We start from the raw sequence: 14,620 nt of genomic DNA on the forward strand, positions 1-14,620 counted from the left end.
AGTGGTCATCAGACATACCTGAATGTTCAACGTAGGTCTACTTACGTTGGGCATGTTATCTGTGACCTCCTGGAGACCCAATCTCATCTGAAGAATGGGGACATAAATAAATGGTCCCTCCTTTCTCTCAGGATGGTTAGGAGATTTAAATAAGACAGTGCATGGAAAGTAGTTAGTGCTTCTGGCACATGGTAAGTGCTTAATAAAAATTAAGTGATACTGTATGTGCTTATGTGTCTATAGGTAAATCTACCTATGGTCATGTTCATGTTCCCTCAAATAGTGTACTTTCACAGAAAGAACAGTCACACTCGTTAAAAACCAACCAAACGGGGGGCACCTGGGTGGCTCAGTGGTTGAGTGTCTGCCTTTGGCTCAGGCCGTGATCCTGGGGTCCTGGGATCGAGTCCTACATCGGGCTCCCTACAGGGAGTCTGCTTCTCCCCCTGCCTATGTCTCTGCCTTTCTCTGTATCCCTCGTGAATAAATCAATAAAATATTAAAAAAAAAAACAACTGAATAAAATCTGAGTACAGGAGGAGAGCCATATGCTGTATACACACGCACACACATATACAGGGGTTAGGTCCCATGCAGTCACAAATCCACATATAACTTTGACTCCTCCAAGAAGTAACTACTAACAGCCTACTCTTGACCCAAAGCCTTACCAGTAACTATGCAGTCGATCAACACATGTTACATGTTATATGTATTATATACTATATTACAATAGAGTAAATTAGAGAAAAGAAAACGTTATTTTTAAAAAGATTTATTTATTTATTTTAGACAAGCAGGGGTGGGGGGGATGGACAGAAAGAGAGGGAAAGAGAGTCTTAAGCGGACTCTTCACTAAGCATGGAGCCCGAGGCAGGGCTGGATCTTATGATCAGGACCCTGAGATCGTGACCTGAGCTGAAACCAAGAGTTGAAGGCTTACTCAACAGGGCCACACAGTTGCCTCAGAAAAGAAAACATTAAGATAATCATAAGAGGGCAGCCCTGGTGGCTCAGCGGTTTAGCGCCGCCTTCAGCCCAGGGCCTGATCCTGGAGACCGGGGATCGAGTCCCACATCGGGCTCCCTGCATGGAGCCAGCTTCTCCCTCTGCCTGTGTCTCTGCCTCTCTCTCTCTCTCTCTCAGGAATAAATAAATAAAATATTTTTTAAAAAAGATAATCATAAGGAAGAGGGGAGCCTAGGTGGCTCAGTTGGTTAAGTATCCACCTTCAGCTCAGGTTATGATCTCAGGGTCCTGGGATCGAGTCCCACATTAGACTCTCTGTTCAGTGAGGGGTCTGCTCCTCCCTCTCCCTCAACCCATCCCCGCTACTTGTGAACATTCTCTCTCTTTCTCTTAAATAAATAAATAAAATCTTTATTTTTTTAAATTTATTTATTCATGAGAGACACAGAGAGAGAGAGAGAGGCAGAGACACAGTCAGAGGGAGAAGCAGGCTCCATGCACCGGGAGCCCGATGTGGAATTCGATCCCAAGTCTCCAGGGTCGTGCCCTGGGCCAAAGGCAGGCGCTAAACTGCTGCGCCACCCAGGGACCCCTGTTTTTTGAATATTAAAACACAAACAACAACAAAAACATTTTAAAAGCTCTACTGTTGGGCACCCCTGGGTGGCTTGGTGCTTTAGCGCCTGACTTCGGGCCAGGGCATGGTCCTGGGGTCCCGGGATCGGGTCCCGGGATCAATCCCATTTAGGGCTCCCTGCATGGAGCCTGCTTCTCCCTCTGCCTGTGTCTCTGCCTCTCTCTCTCTCTCTCTGTCTCTCTCTCTGTCTCTCATGAATAAATAAAATCTTTTTAAAAAAATAAAAATAAAAATAAAAATAAAAAAATAAATTAAAAAAAATAAATAAAAATAAAAATTAAAGCTCTACTGTTTTCTCTGAGCATCCTCTTCCCCAGAACGTGCACAGCCTCTCATAACACATGATTTTTAGCCCTCTTACCATTATGGGACTCTGAACTTTTTTTTTAATTTTATTTATTTATTCATAGAGATGCAGAGAGAGAGAGAGAGAGAGAGAGAGAGAGAGAGGCAGAGACACAGGCAGAGGGAGAAGCAGGCTCCATGCAGGGAGCCCGACGTGGGACTTGATCCAGGGTCTCCAGGATCACGCCCTGGGCTGCAGGCGGCGCCAAACCGCTGCGCCACCGGGGCTGCCCTCTGAACTTTTTTTTTTAAAGATTTAGTTTATCTATTCATGAGAGACAAGAGAGAGAGGCAGAGACACAGGCAGAGGGAGAAGCAGGCTCCCTGCCCAGGACCCCAGGATCATGACCTGAGCCAAAGGCAGATGCTCAACCACTGAGCCACCCAGGTGCCCCAGGGCTCTGCACTTTTAAAGACGCCTGCCTCACTTGCACATAATAGTCCGCACGTGGTCTGAATAATACTGGATAGAACTACATATTGCATTCTTCAGCATGGTGACTATAGTTAATAATATTATATTGTACACTTGCAAGTTGCTAAGACAGAAGATCCTTTATTTTATTAACTTCTTACATTTTGATCCCAGCATAGTTAACATACAGTGTTATATTAGTTTCAGGTATACCATAGAGTGATTCAGCAATTCTATATATTACTCAGGGCTCATCACGAGAAGTGTGCTCTTAATCCCCTTCACCTATTTCACCCCTCTCCACACTCACCTCCCCCTTTGGTAACCATAAGTTTGTTCTCTATAGTTAAGAGTCTACTAGGGGTGCCTGGCTGGCTCAGTCAGAAGAGCATGCCATTTTTTTTTTTTTTTTTTTAGATTTTACTTATTTTTTCATGAAAGACATAGACAAAGAGGCAGAGACATAGGCAGAGGGGGAAGCAGGCTCCTTGTGGGGAGCCTGATCCCAGGACCCCAGGATCACACCCTGATCCGAAGGCAGATGCTTAACTGAGCCACCCAGCTGCCCCCAGCATGCCATTCTTGATCTCATAGTTCTGAGTTCAAGCCCCATGTTGGGTGTAACATGGGGCTTGAATAAATAATTTTTTTTTTTAAAAAAAGAGTCTGTTTCTTGGTTTGTCTCTCTCCCTAAGAGAGAAGATCTTAAAGGTTCTCATTGCAAAGGAAAAAAAAATCTGTAATTATGCATGGCGTTGAGTATTAACTAAACTTATTATGGTGATCATTTTGCAATGATACAAATATGCAAATAGTGAATCATTCCAATATACAAATAGAAAATCATGATATCACACACCTAACACTAGAATATGTCAATTATATCTCAATAAAAAATAATAAATATTCCACCCCCCAAAATTACCTCTTTATTGTGCAACATTGAAGATCATCCATGACAAAGTATCAGTCCCAAGGATGTTGCTCGCATTTCAGCCGTACTTCCTGGGATTCTTCATTTTGTTTTCAATTATTAGGGGCTCAGAGACCACAAATCCATCCTTAGCCTTAACCTAAAGAATAAAAGGAAAAGAGATGCCTCTCCTTCCTCAAAGTTACTTCATACCTCTCAGTTCCAAACAGAAAGATCTTTAAAGATTTATGCAATCTGAAGAGAAATCAGAGTATTTTACTATATGTTGGCAAATCGAACTCCAATAAAAAAATATACAAAAAAAAAAAAAAACTAGAAAGATCTTGGTATTGGCCACTCTTGTATCACCCAGTCCCTCTTCTCCATCGCAAACAGCACGAGTGACTGAAAATGAACATGTTAATGGAGAAAATGAGATGACTTATCCAAGTAAGACTTGTGAATGCACCACAGCCGAGGAAGGCTTCCACAGGAGACTCACCTCGAGGAAGGCTTCCACAGGAGACTCACCTCGGGTGGGGTGGGGCATGTGGGGTGAGGAGCAAGCTGCAGAGGGGACAGCAGTACACCCGCTGCGAGCCCATCCTGCAAGTGGTGGAGGGGGAGGGCATTGCTGTTTTAGAAATCCTGGAGTGGGGAGAGGGACAGTCCTGGCTGAAGCTGCGGTAAATTGGGAAGAGCATATTCTGAGCAGGTGTTTGGATGGAGGGGACCAAGGGCTTACACAGCTCAGGCAGGAGGGAGAGGAGAGGGCACAGCCTAATGGCAGCCACCAGGAATGATGCAAACACAGCCCTGCTTGGAGGCCAAAGGAGAGACCTGATGTCCCTCAGAGATCTTAGCTAAACAAGAAGAGAAAACAAACCAAGTTGTTGTTGCAGAGGCCTGGAGAATATGCTTCCAGCCTTTTCTGTTCTGAATGGAGATGACTCTCTGACTTGTCCTGTGAGGAGATCCCTACATGAAAGCAGAATTACTGGGATTGGTCCTACAGCCATTTCTGCCTTGCTAGATGGCCTCCTCCTGGAGCTCAGTTTCCCTAAGTGTAAAATGAACCTAGTCTCCAGGAGTTGCTAATGAGCTACCATGACCTGAGGCACAGAAAGGTGCTTAGGACACTTTGGAGGATTTTCACAAACTTACTAGTGAGGGTGTAGACAAAGCAGACAAAGTGAGGTGATGTGGAAAATGCCACTTTATCAGTTTAAACATCAAGAGTTGTGTTGTGCTCATAGACATCTGGCTCATACTACCCAGTGGTACCCACCTGAGCCATGAATCCTAGGCCCTGTGAGAACCCACATTGCATTTACATTTCATTCAGATTTCCCTCCATCTGAGATAATTTAGGCCTCTGTCCCTGGAAGCAGACAAATGCACTAGATCCAGAGTTCCCAAATGCTGGTCTGTGGACCAATGCTGACACTTGAGGTTTTCATTAAGTACAATGAAACGAGTTCGATAAAGACACTGCAATGAATCATTCATACACTTCAATTTATTTTACTTGAAGAATTATCTTTTATTCTGAGATTATGTCACTAGAATATAATCTCTAAGAGAGCAAGGACTCCAGGGTTCTTCTTTTCTGCTTTTTCACCAATACCAGAAGAAATTTGCACATATCAGGCACTTGATACGTATTCAATGAATGAATGAAGGAATGGATTATTTGCTTTCCATATTCCTGAAGAATATTTCACAGAGTATCTTTTATTCTATGAAATAGTATGGATAGAAAGTGTCAGGGTTTTTAAAAATTTGTTTCCTTGGGAAAAAAATCAAAGTATATAATTATCTTTCAAAAAGTTTGTTGATCTGTTATGTTTAAGTTTAAGAATCTCTAGACCAGACAATGAATTGAAGACCATTCAATCCTGCTATCTAACAGATACTGAGTGGCAATGTGTTCAAAGTCCTTTTTTTTAAAGGATTTTCCAGCAGCATGAAGGAAAGGTCTAGAAAATTGTCCTAGTGGTTGCCTGAAGATTTTTTTAGCTGTCTCCAGGAAAGATGTTTCCCCTTCTCAGCTGGTACCTTGATCCCTCTAAAGACAATAAGAGCAACATTTGCTTCTAAATTGGGCACGTTCTTGCCAGTATGAGGGGAAAGTGGAGCAAATCCTAAGGTGATGAGTTGAGAAAAGTGATTTTTTAAAAGTTAAATACATTTTATTTTAAGGATTGTTCTTTATGGTGTCATTGGTGTATTGATGTTTTTTATTCTGTTATTACATCAGGGTAATAATAGATCACAGTTGTTTCTTTTTAAAGTCAGGGTTTGTTTTGTTTTGTTTTGTTTTGTTTTATCCATCCATGAGAGACACACAGAGAGAGGCAGAAACATAGACAGAGGGAGAAGCAGGCTCCCTGTGGGGAACCTGATGTGGGACTCGATCTCAGGACCCCAGGATCACAACCTGAGCCGAAGGCAGATGCTCAACCACTGAGCTACCCAGGTGCCCCTTAAAGTCAGGGATTAACAAAATTTAAAATTTCCAAAATAAAAGACTGAGAATCTACACTCTTGTTTCAAACTGACCTAAGACAACATTGGTCATGCACAATTACTGGGTTCTTTTTGATAGATATTGGTCCAATAGTTGACATAGAAAAAAGATCTAGGATTTTCCCCCCATAACTTCACCTCATATATTGTGTATATTACAAAGAGAAGCACAGGCTAAATTTTGTCACTTATACAAACATGAGCTGTTTGACATAAAAACAGCCATATAGCCAGTTCTGTGAGCTCAATGAAGTTGAAACTCTCTTTTTCTAGGATTTCTTGCCACTGTTGACATTCAAGGTTGGGTCATTCTTGGGGGAGGGGGCTGCCCTGGGCATTGTAGGATGTTCAGCAGCATCTCTGGCCAATATCCACTAGACACCAGTAGCACCCCACCCCAAACACACATACATATACATACAATTGTGACAACAAAAAACATCTCCAGACATTGCAAATGCTTCCTTCTCTCATCCTCCTCACTCCCACTCTCCCATGGTGAGGAGGGGCAAAACCGTCCTCAGCTGAAAACCCTCACTCCAACAAGTATCTTCCAAGCAAGGTTCACTCACAGTAGAGTCGCATCAATTCTTTTTTTTTTTTTAAGATTGTATTTATTTATTCATTAGAGACAGACACAGAGAGAGAGGCAGAAGGAGAAGCAGGGAGCCCGACGTGGGACTCGATCCCAGGTCTCCAGGATCAGGCCCTGGGCTGAAGGTGGCGCTAACTGCTGAGCCACTGGGGCTGCTCAAGTCACATCAATTCTTAATCAGAGCCTGGCAACCAGATCCTGCATAAGCTTCCTAACATATGACCAGGGAAATTTCCAGGCCTAGGCAGTGTTCCAAAGGGTGTAGGCTACCCGGTATGTTTATAGCAAATTCCCTGTACATTCATGAAAGAAATTGGCTGATTGATATTTCTAACCAATCCACATATCCTGAACACCATTCATTCCCCCAGTAAAAAAACGTTTCTGACACCAAGTGTCCATATTAACAAAACTCTGGTGTTCATAGGAGATGAAGATCATTAAAGTGCCCATAGTAGCCATTTGCCAGATACGGACTTTTTTCTCTTTTTTTAAGATTTTATTTATTTATTCATGAGAGATACAGAGAGAGAAGCAGAGACATAGGCAGAGGGAGAAGCAGGCTCCCTGTCCAGTACCCCAGGATCATGACCTGAGCCAAAGGCAGATGCCCCACCACTGAGCCACCCAGGTATCTCCAGGTATGGACTTTTGACTGGAGACTTCCAATTGCTAATCAATTAACTAATTGATTAATTAATCAACTGTGAGAGATGCACCACATTCTTTATACTGAAGCAATTTTAAATGAAGGCAATATAATAGTGCAATATGACAGCTCTTCAGATATCCCAAATCTTTTTATTATTATTATTATTATTATTATTATTATTATTATTATTATAGGGATGTTATTGATCCACAAGATCCAAAAGACTGAAAACCATTACTCCCACATCAACCTGCTTCTTTGTGAAAGGCTATTCAGGTGGAAACTAGTCCCTCCAAAGGGACTCTTGCACTCACACTGTTCCTGCATGTGATTTGTAGCCAAATTTTAATGAAAACCAACATCCCCAGCCACTTTTCCCAACTGACGGAAAAGATGGTTTCGAACAGAAGTCAGCCTAGGGTCCATCTTAGGGGTGAATTGCATGATTGCCAACCAGAGTTTGTTTCTCGGGGAGTTTGTGTGTATAAGAATGCACAAGTTGCAATTAATTCCCAGCGAAGTCACTCCTCAAGTTAATTAGAAATGCAAAGTGTGAGTCTAAATGTTATGAGATTATAAAATGGCTTAATAATGGGAACAATGAGATTGAAGCATATGCATTCTGGCCATGTAAATATTTCATAACAGTGCCAATCTGATTTCATTTGCCTAATCATGCCATTGATATGCAGCCACCAGCCTGCAAATAGAAAGGCTGAATTGCAGCAGATCACCCTTCTAATGTCATAATTATTAATATTGGAGAAAAATGGAGCTGCTCTACTCCCATGCAGACTGCTGGGCCTTTGGAATTGAGATGGGAGCGGCGCAGCGGTGGGAAGAGGAGGAAGATGGTAGGTACACCAGCCCCAACATCCCCGCCTGTTGGTCAGACGTATTTAGGGAGTAGGCAGCTCAACAAATGAAAAGTGATGGGCATGCTAGGGAGCAGAGTTGCTGGGCTGAATTACCCAGCCCTTAATTAAATTTTTTTTTATACATTTTTTTTATTTATTTATGATAGTTACAGAGAGAGAGAGAGAGAGAGAGGCAGAGACACAGGCAGAGGGAGAAGCAGGCTCCATGCACCGGGAGCTCGACGTGGGATTCGATCCCGGGTCTCCAGGATCGCGCCCTGGGCCAAAGGCAGGCGCTAAACCGCTGCGCCACCCAGGGATCCCCCTTAATTAAAATCACAGTGAAACACACAGGCAACTGGAGATGAGGGAAAAGAAGCAAGTTTAGTGGGAATTCAGGATTCTCGAGAGTTCAGCTAGTGCTGGATGGGGCAATAGGGCTGAACAGGGCTGCCCTCCTCTCTCCCCTTTGGCTTCCTCTATTGGGTTAGCATCCCCCATATATTTTGTGCACAAATCTCTTTGATATGTGCAGAATCTGACTCCCCCGTGACATTTGAGAATGACTTTCCCTTCATTTCCAGCTGAACTGCTTTGAGACATTTCTTCTATCATTAACTCATTGCTCCTGAGACAGGGTGTGTTCTGCCTCTTCATCTGAAGCATAAGGGGTGTCTGATTCCTCTGTGGCATGCGGGATACAATACAATTCCGCAATACAATGCAGGAAATACAGTGGCTTGACTGACTCCGCACCGCGTAGGGAAAGGCTGCTGGATGGATATTAGTGAGATGCATGTAGGTTTGAGTCCCAACCCTGCACTTATCATGGGCAAGTCACCTAATTCCCCTCTCAGTCTCAGTTTTCCCATTTGTAAAATGAAGATCATTGATGCCTAGCTCATAATTTCATTGTGGAGGATTGTTCAAGAAAAAGAATGTGACATCACTATCTGTTTAGTTACAGAGTGCCTTGTTTTGGGGCGTCTGGGTGGCTCAGCGGTTGAGCATCTGCCTTTGGCTCAGGTCGTGATCCTGGGGTCCTGGGATCGAGTCCTGTGTTGGGGTCCCCATGGGAGCCTGCTGCCCCTCTGCCTATGTCTCTGCCTCTCTCTGTGTCTCTCACAAATAAATAAATAAATTCTTTTAAAAAAATAAAATGCCTTGTTTTACAAAGGATTTGGGACAACCTGAAGCTTGGTAACAAATTGTCAGATGCTGGCAGAAGTATAAAATATATATCCTCAAGGCTCCTGGGTGGCTCAGTCGGTTAAGCACCCAACTCTTAGTTTCAGCTTAGATCATGATCCCAGTGTCATGAGATCAAACCCCACATCGGGCTCCATGCTCATCAGGGAGTCTGCTTGGGATTCTTTCTCTCTCTTTCCCTCTACTCCTCCTCCTCCTCCTCTCTCTCTCTGTAATTAATAAACAAATCTTTTTTAAAAAAGAAAAATAAGACAGGGTGGCTTGGTTGGTTAAGTATCTGCCTGCCCCTCAGGTCATGATCTCAGGGTCTTGAGATGAAGTCCTGCATCAGGCTTTGCCCTCCCTCCACTCATTCTCTCTCTCTCTCTCTTTCTTTCTCTCTCTCTCTCTCTTTCTTTCTCTCTCTCTCTCTCAAAAACAAATAAAAATCTCTTAAAATAATAAAATAAAATGCACATCCTCAGCTTTAAGTTTCTCTGCTTCCTTTTGCTCCAAACAAGTGTCTCCCTAGGCAAATAGGTCATTACCTAGAAACAAGCACCAGACAAGTTTCCTTTGAGAGCACAGTCCTTACCCCCCAGTGCTTCTTGTCCCTAAGATTCACAGACATTGGCATGGGATTATATTAAATCTTATGCAGCACATTTTGGGGGGTACTTTTTAAAAACTGAGCAAATTATGGAACTTCTCAAAACCTCAGTAAATTCATCTGTGAAATGGAGGTGGTAATTAATAACTCTTATCATGAGGATTAGTGTGAAGACTGAGGTAACACATATAGAAAACATTTAGTATGCTGCCCAACTCACAGGAGGCACTATGTGTAATCTATTACTATGCTTACTTTTATTTTCTTCTTATTATTAATATATAGTATGATATGACAAGTAATACTAAGAGCATTACTAATTATTTGTTACTATCAATTATTTTTTTATTTTTATTTTTATTTTTTTTACTATCAATTATAAGTAGAGCTATAACAGCAGATTCTAGAGAACCGGGAAGCTAGAGATATTGCCACAAATCTAACTCTTGAAAGACGCCTGGGTGGCTCAGTGGTTGAGCATCTGCCTTTGGCTCAGGGTATGATCCTGGGGTCCTGGGATTGAGTCCCACATCGGGCTCCCTGCATGGAGCCTGCTTCTCCCTCTGCCTGTGTCTCTGCCTCTCTCTCCCTGTATCTCTCATGAATAAATAAATAAAATCTTTTTTAAAAAATCTAACTCTTGGTTACCTTCTTTCTGTCAGACCCCATAAAGAATTGTAGGTTAAAAAAAAAAAAAAAAGAATTGTAGGTTATCACTAAATGTCCGCAGCATCCAGAACTTGTGAAACCTGTACTGTAGAAAGAATCGCTAAAACGTACATGGCGCTAAATATGTGCCAGCCACCGTTCTAAGCACTTCACGTATAACTCATGTAGTTCACACAGTAGCTGTCACGACATGGTCACTTACCATTCTTCCCATCTTACAGATGAAGACACTGAGGCAGAAGGAAGCATATAACTTGCCCAGAGAGAGACACAGAGACAAAAAACAGTAGAGCTAGGGTCAAGATCATGCAGTTGGCCTCAGCATCCAGACCTGTCCAGTGTGGGAGGCCATTCTGCTGCTTCCTTACTGTAAAGAAATTCATAGGAAAGAAGAAATTAGGAGTCAGCTCCCATTGCTGGCCCCCTTGGGAGCTAAAAGCCAGCAGCGATGGACATGGAGGGGTTGTCCTGGTCTTCACAGTGCTCTTTTTACCATTTTACCCTGAAAGCCTTTAGGCAAAATGTGTGCCCTTCAGGCTAAGACAGGCTTCCCCACTCAGGACAAGATTATACCCCTGGTATCTGTTTGAGCTGCCTGGCCCATGTGGGCATGTTGATTAAAAACGTGCAGCCCTGTGCTCTCAGAATCAGAAGGCCTGGAATCTGAAGTTTGGACTTGTACTCCAGAAAGGGGGACACTGGGCTTTGCCGGTAGCATGCACATGAGAAGAGGCTGTGTCATAGCGAACAATGTCTTCTTCTCAGTCTCCAGCGGCACCCTAGGATGGGAAGGCTGCCAGAAGCCACCTGCATGCTTGACTCTGGAGTTGGGACTTTGGGTTTCAAGCCATTCGTCCCTAAGGGCAGGGAGTAACTTGCCTTTGCTTATCTCCATCTACACATCCTGCTTCCCCGTTAGACCGGGCTTCCCAGAGACTGCTTCTCTGCAGCCAGGCTGGTGCTCTGCACTCAGGGACCACCCCTTACCTGATGCTCATCCAGGCTATCCCAGCAGATAACTAGGGGATCACCAACACGGAGGCTTGAGGATTCCTCAGCAACTCCAACGTGGCATCTGACCACCGGGCTCTTCCAGGACAGCAGTGGGCCCCTGAGGTGAGGAGTGGAGCAGCAGACTGGCTGTGAGCACGGACGCAGCAGCAGGAATGGCAAGACCCCAATCTTGACTTCTCTTCCATCTAGTTGCATTGTGAGGGTATCTACCTAACCTCTTTGTGCCTCCATTTTCCTCAATGTCAAGTAGGAACAAATGAGAACACCTAACTTACAGAGTTGTGATGATTAAATCTGTTGATCCATATAAAGCATTTACAATCATGTATGGTGCATAATAAGTGCTCAAGAAATATTCTTTTATTACTCTTCACTGTATGTCAACCAGCCAGCCAAATGTCTAGGTAGCGTCTCTGTGGCTGACCTCTGACCCCTTGCCCCTATCACCCTCTCTCTTGATTGTAGCTTTCTAGGCTGGAGACAAAGGAAGGGCAGAGCCCTGTCCCCCATCCCTCCCTCCCTCCCTCCTTCTCTCCTCTTGGGGCTACAGCGAACAAATGATAACAACACAGGTTCAACTCAATTAGGACAAGACCCCAAAGCAGATGCTGCTTATGTGCAGAGGATAGAGTAAAAGAATTGACTCCAGAAGGCTTGGGATGCACTCATAGAGGATGTTAATTGGTTTCTTGCTGATAATTTTTCACCCCTAAGTGAACAAGAAAGAAGGCATCTCAGAGGCTCATCTGCTTTGCAGGTGATCAGGCAAATGAATGTCTGTGTCCAGGGAGAGGTGAAGATTGTCTTTTTTTTTCTCTCTCCAAAGGGAACATAATCTCATTTGTCCCTGGCAAAGATTTAATTCCTGGCAGGTCTGCTGAGCTGGCAAAGGATAAAAGTTGCCTCCAAGATGGAGGCTCTGAATCTTGCATGCTCTTGGGAAATCCTAGGGTCACAGAGGCTTGGGTAGAGTTGATAGGTCATTTTATCAACAGGGAGCTGGGAGAGAAGTATGGGGATGAAACACGAGCCTCAGAGACTATGAAGAGCTTGGCTGTCAGTGGGAGGGTTGAGGTTGAACAACACACAAGTATCCATAAGAATCATGCCCCTTTAGAACTCTTTCTGTGCCTTTCATAAATGTCTCTGGTTCCAGCGTCTTGATGGACTGGATGAACCCAACTACATGATTGTGACCTGGAGGGGAGTGCCTTGTCTTATATATAACACCAGTCACTTATTACATACACGTCAGGCCCTGTTCTATTTGTTTAACCTGTATTAACTCATCAAGTACTTAAGCAGGAGTTACAAACAGATGGAACTAGGAAGCCTGATAGAATCCTACATATCTGTTCTCCTTGCATCCCCAAACCCTACCGCCTTAAGGTATTCTATTGACCTAACCTCAAAATACAAAGTAAGCACTGCCGCTAATGCCATGAGCATATAATACTAAGTGCTCCAGAAACATGTACCAAGGAACTGAGTAGCCATCTGCTCTGCCAGGATGACTGGTGTATAGCTATAGTCCTAAAATAGAGGTTGCTACCCACCTGGAAAGAACTGTAGGAAGAGGGAAAAAGCCATCCACACTAGCTGCCTCACCCAGTGGGGGCTGCAAATTGATCTCTGAGCTTTATCTTGGCTCCCTTACTTGGGACCATTGAGTCTACTCTGACATCATCCCTCCTGTCCATTCTTGTCACTGCCTCCATTCCATTACTGGATATAGAGTGCCGCAGCACGCTGAGCACATAGTCATCTCTTGTTAAATGGCAATGGTTTTGGGTGCCTGGGTGGCTCAGTCAATTCAGCATCTGCCTTTGGCTCAGGTGATGATCTTAGAGCCCTGGGTTCAAGCCTCACATTGGGCTCCCTGCTCAGCAGGCTCCCAGCCTGCTTCTCTGTCTCCCTCTGCCTGTTGCTCCTCTCTTGTGCTCTCTCTCCTTCTCTCTCTCTCTCTGTCAAATAAAGTCTTTTTCAAATAAATGTAGTAGTTTTTTCCTTTCACGTATTTCAAAAGGCCTAATAAAAGATGTACATTTTCTACCTGATATAATGTGGGACAGAAATGTCAAGTTTCTTTGGTTTCAACTGCCAAACTCAAAGAGTTCCCTGAAGGAAGGGCTATATCTTCTCTATTGACGTACCTTGAATGTATTCCAAGTACCAGGCACAGCACTTCACACAAAGAAGGTGCTAAATACTGGTTGGTTGAATGTTGGCTAACGTGATGATTAGGAACTTTAACCAACACTTTTACTATCTTTAATTATAAGTAGGATAATGTGTTACTTACTAAATCCACTTTGGGAGGCAAAATCTTTTGAATGTGGGCCCATTGCCAAAAGGAAAGGTGTAAGGCCTCACCACCACAGCCCCCACAGTCTCATTTATCTTCACTTGCTGTTACCTCTCCTCCCTTCAAGAGCCTTTCCTCCTTATCCATGATGCCTTTTCAGATTCCATCCACCATATGCGTGTCTCCCCATGATGAACTTCCAAAACTCCTGCACCTGTCTTCAACATATAAGCTTCAGGGACCCCTGGGTGGTTCAATCAGTTGTATCGAACTCTTGATCTCAGCTCAGGTCTTGATCTCAGGGTTTGAGTTCAAGCCCTGCATTGTGCTCCATGCTGGGCAAGGAGCCTACCAAAACAACCAAACAAATAATCAAACAAAAACATGTAAGTTTCATAGCATACCATTTGAGGGTTAGTTTTGTGCTACCTCTAGGCCACAAACTCTTTGGAGACCTGTAACAGCTTTCATCCGAAGCAACTAGCAAAATATCTTGCTTTTAGAAGATACACTGTCATTGTCACATTGTCATTGATTGGTTCAGTCTCTTCTCTACCTCCATGGCATCTTCCCCTCTCACCACCCCACCACCCAGACCTCTCTCCTCCTACAGAACCAGACTAGTGGGACCACATAGACCAGTCCTATGGTTTCAGCAAACGAGGCAGTTCTTGATGCAAACAAGCTGCAAAATATTATGTTGTTCAGGGGCACCTGGGTGGCTCAGTGGTTGAGCTTCTGCCTTTGGCCCAGGTCATGATCCTTGGGTCCTGGGATGGAGTCCCCCATCGGGTTCCCCACAGAGACCTGCTTCTCCCTCTGCCTGTGTCTCTGCCTTTCTCTGTCTTTCATGAATAAACAAAATATTTTTTTAAAAATATATTATGTTGTTCACAAAGTGGGCACTGAGGCAAACTAAAGA

This window comes from Canis aureus, chromosome 3 (assembly GCF_053574225.1).
Source record: "Canis aureus isolate CA01 chromosome 3, VMU_Caureus_v.1.0, whole genome shotgun sequence".
Taxonomy (NCBI): Eukaryota; Metazoa; Chordata; class Mammalia; order Carnivora; family Canidae; genus Canis; species Canis aureus.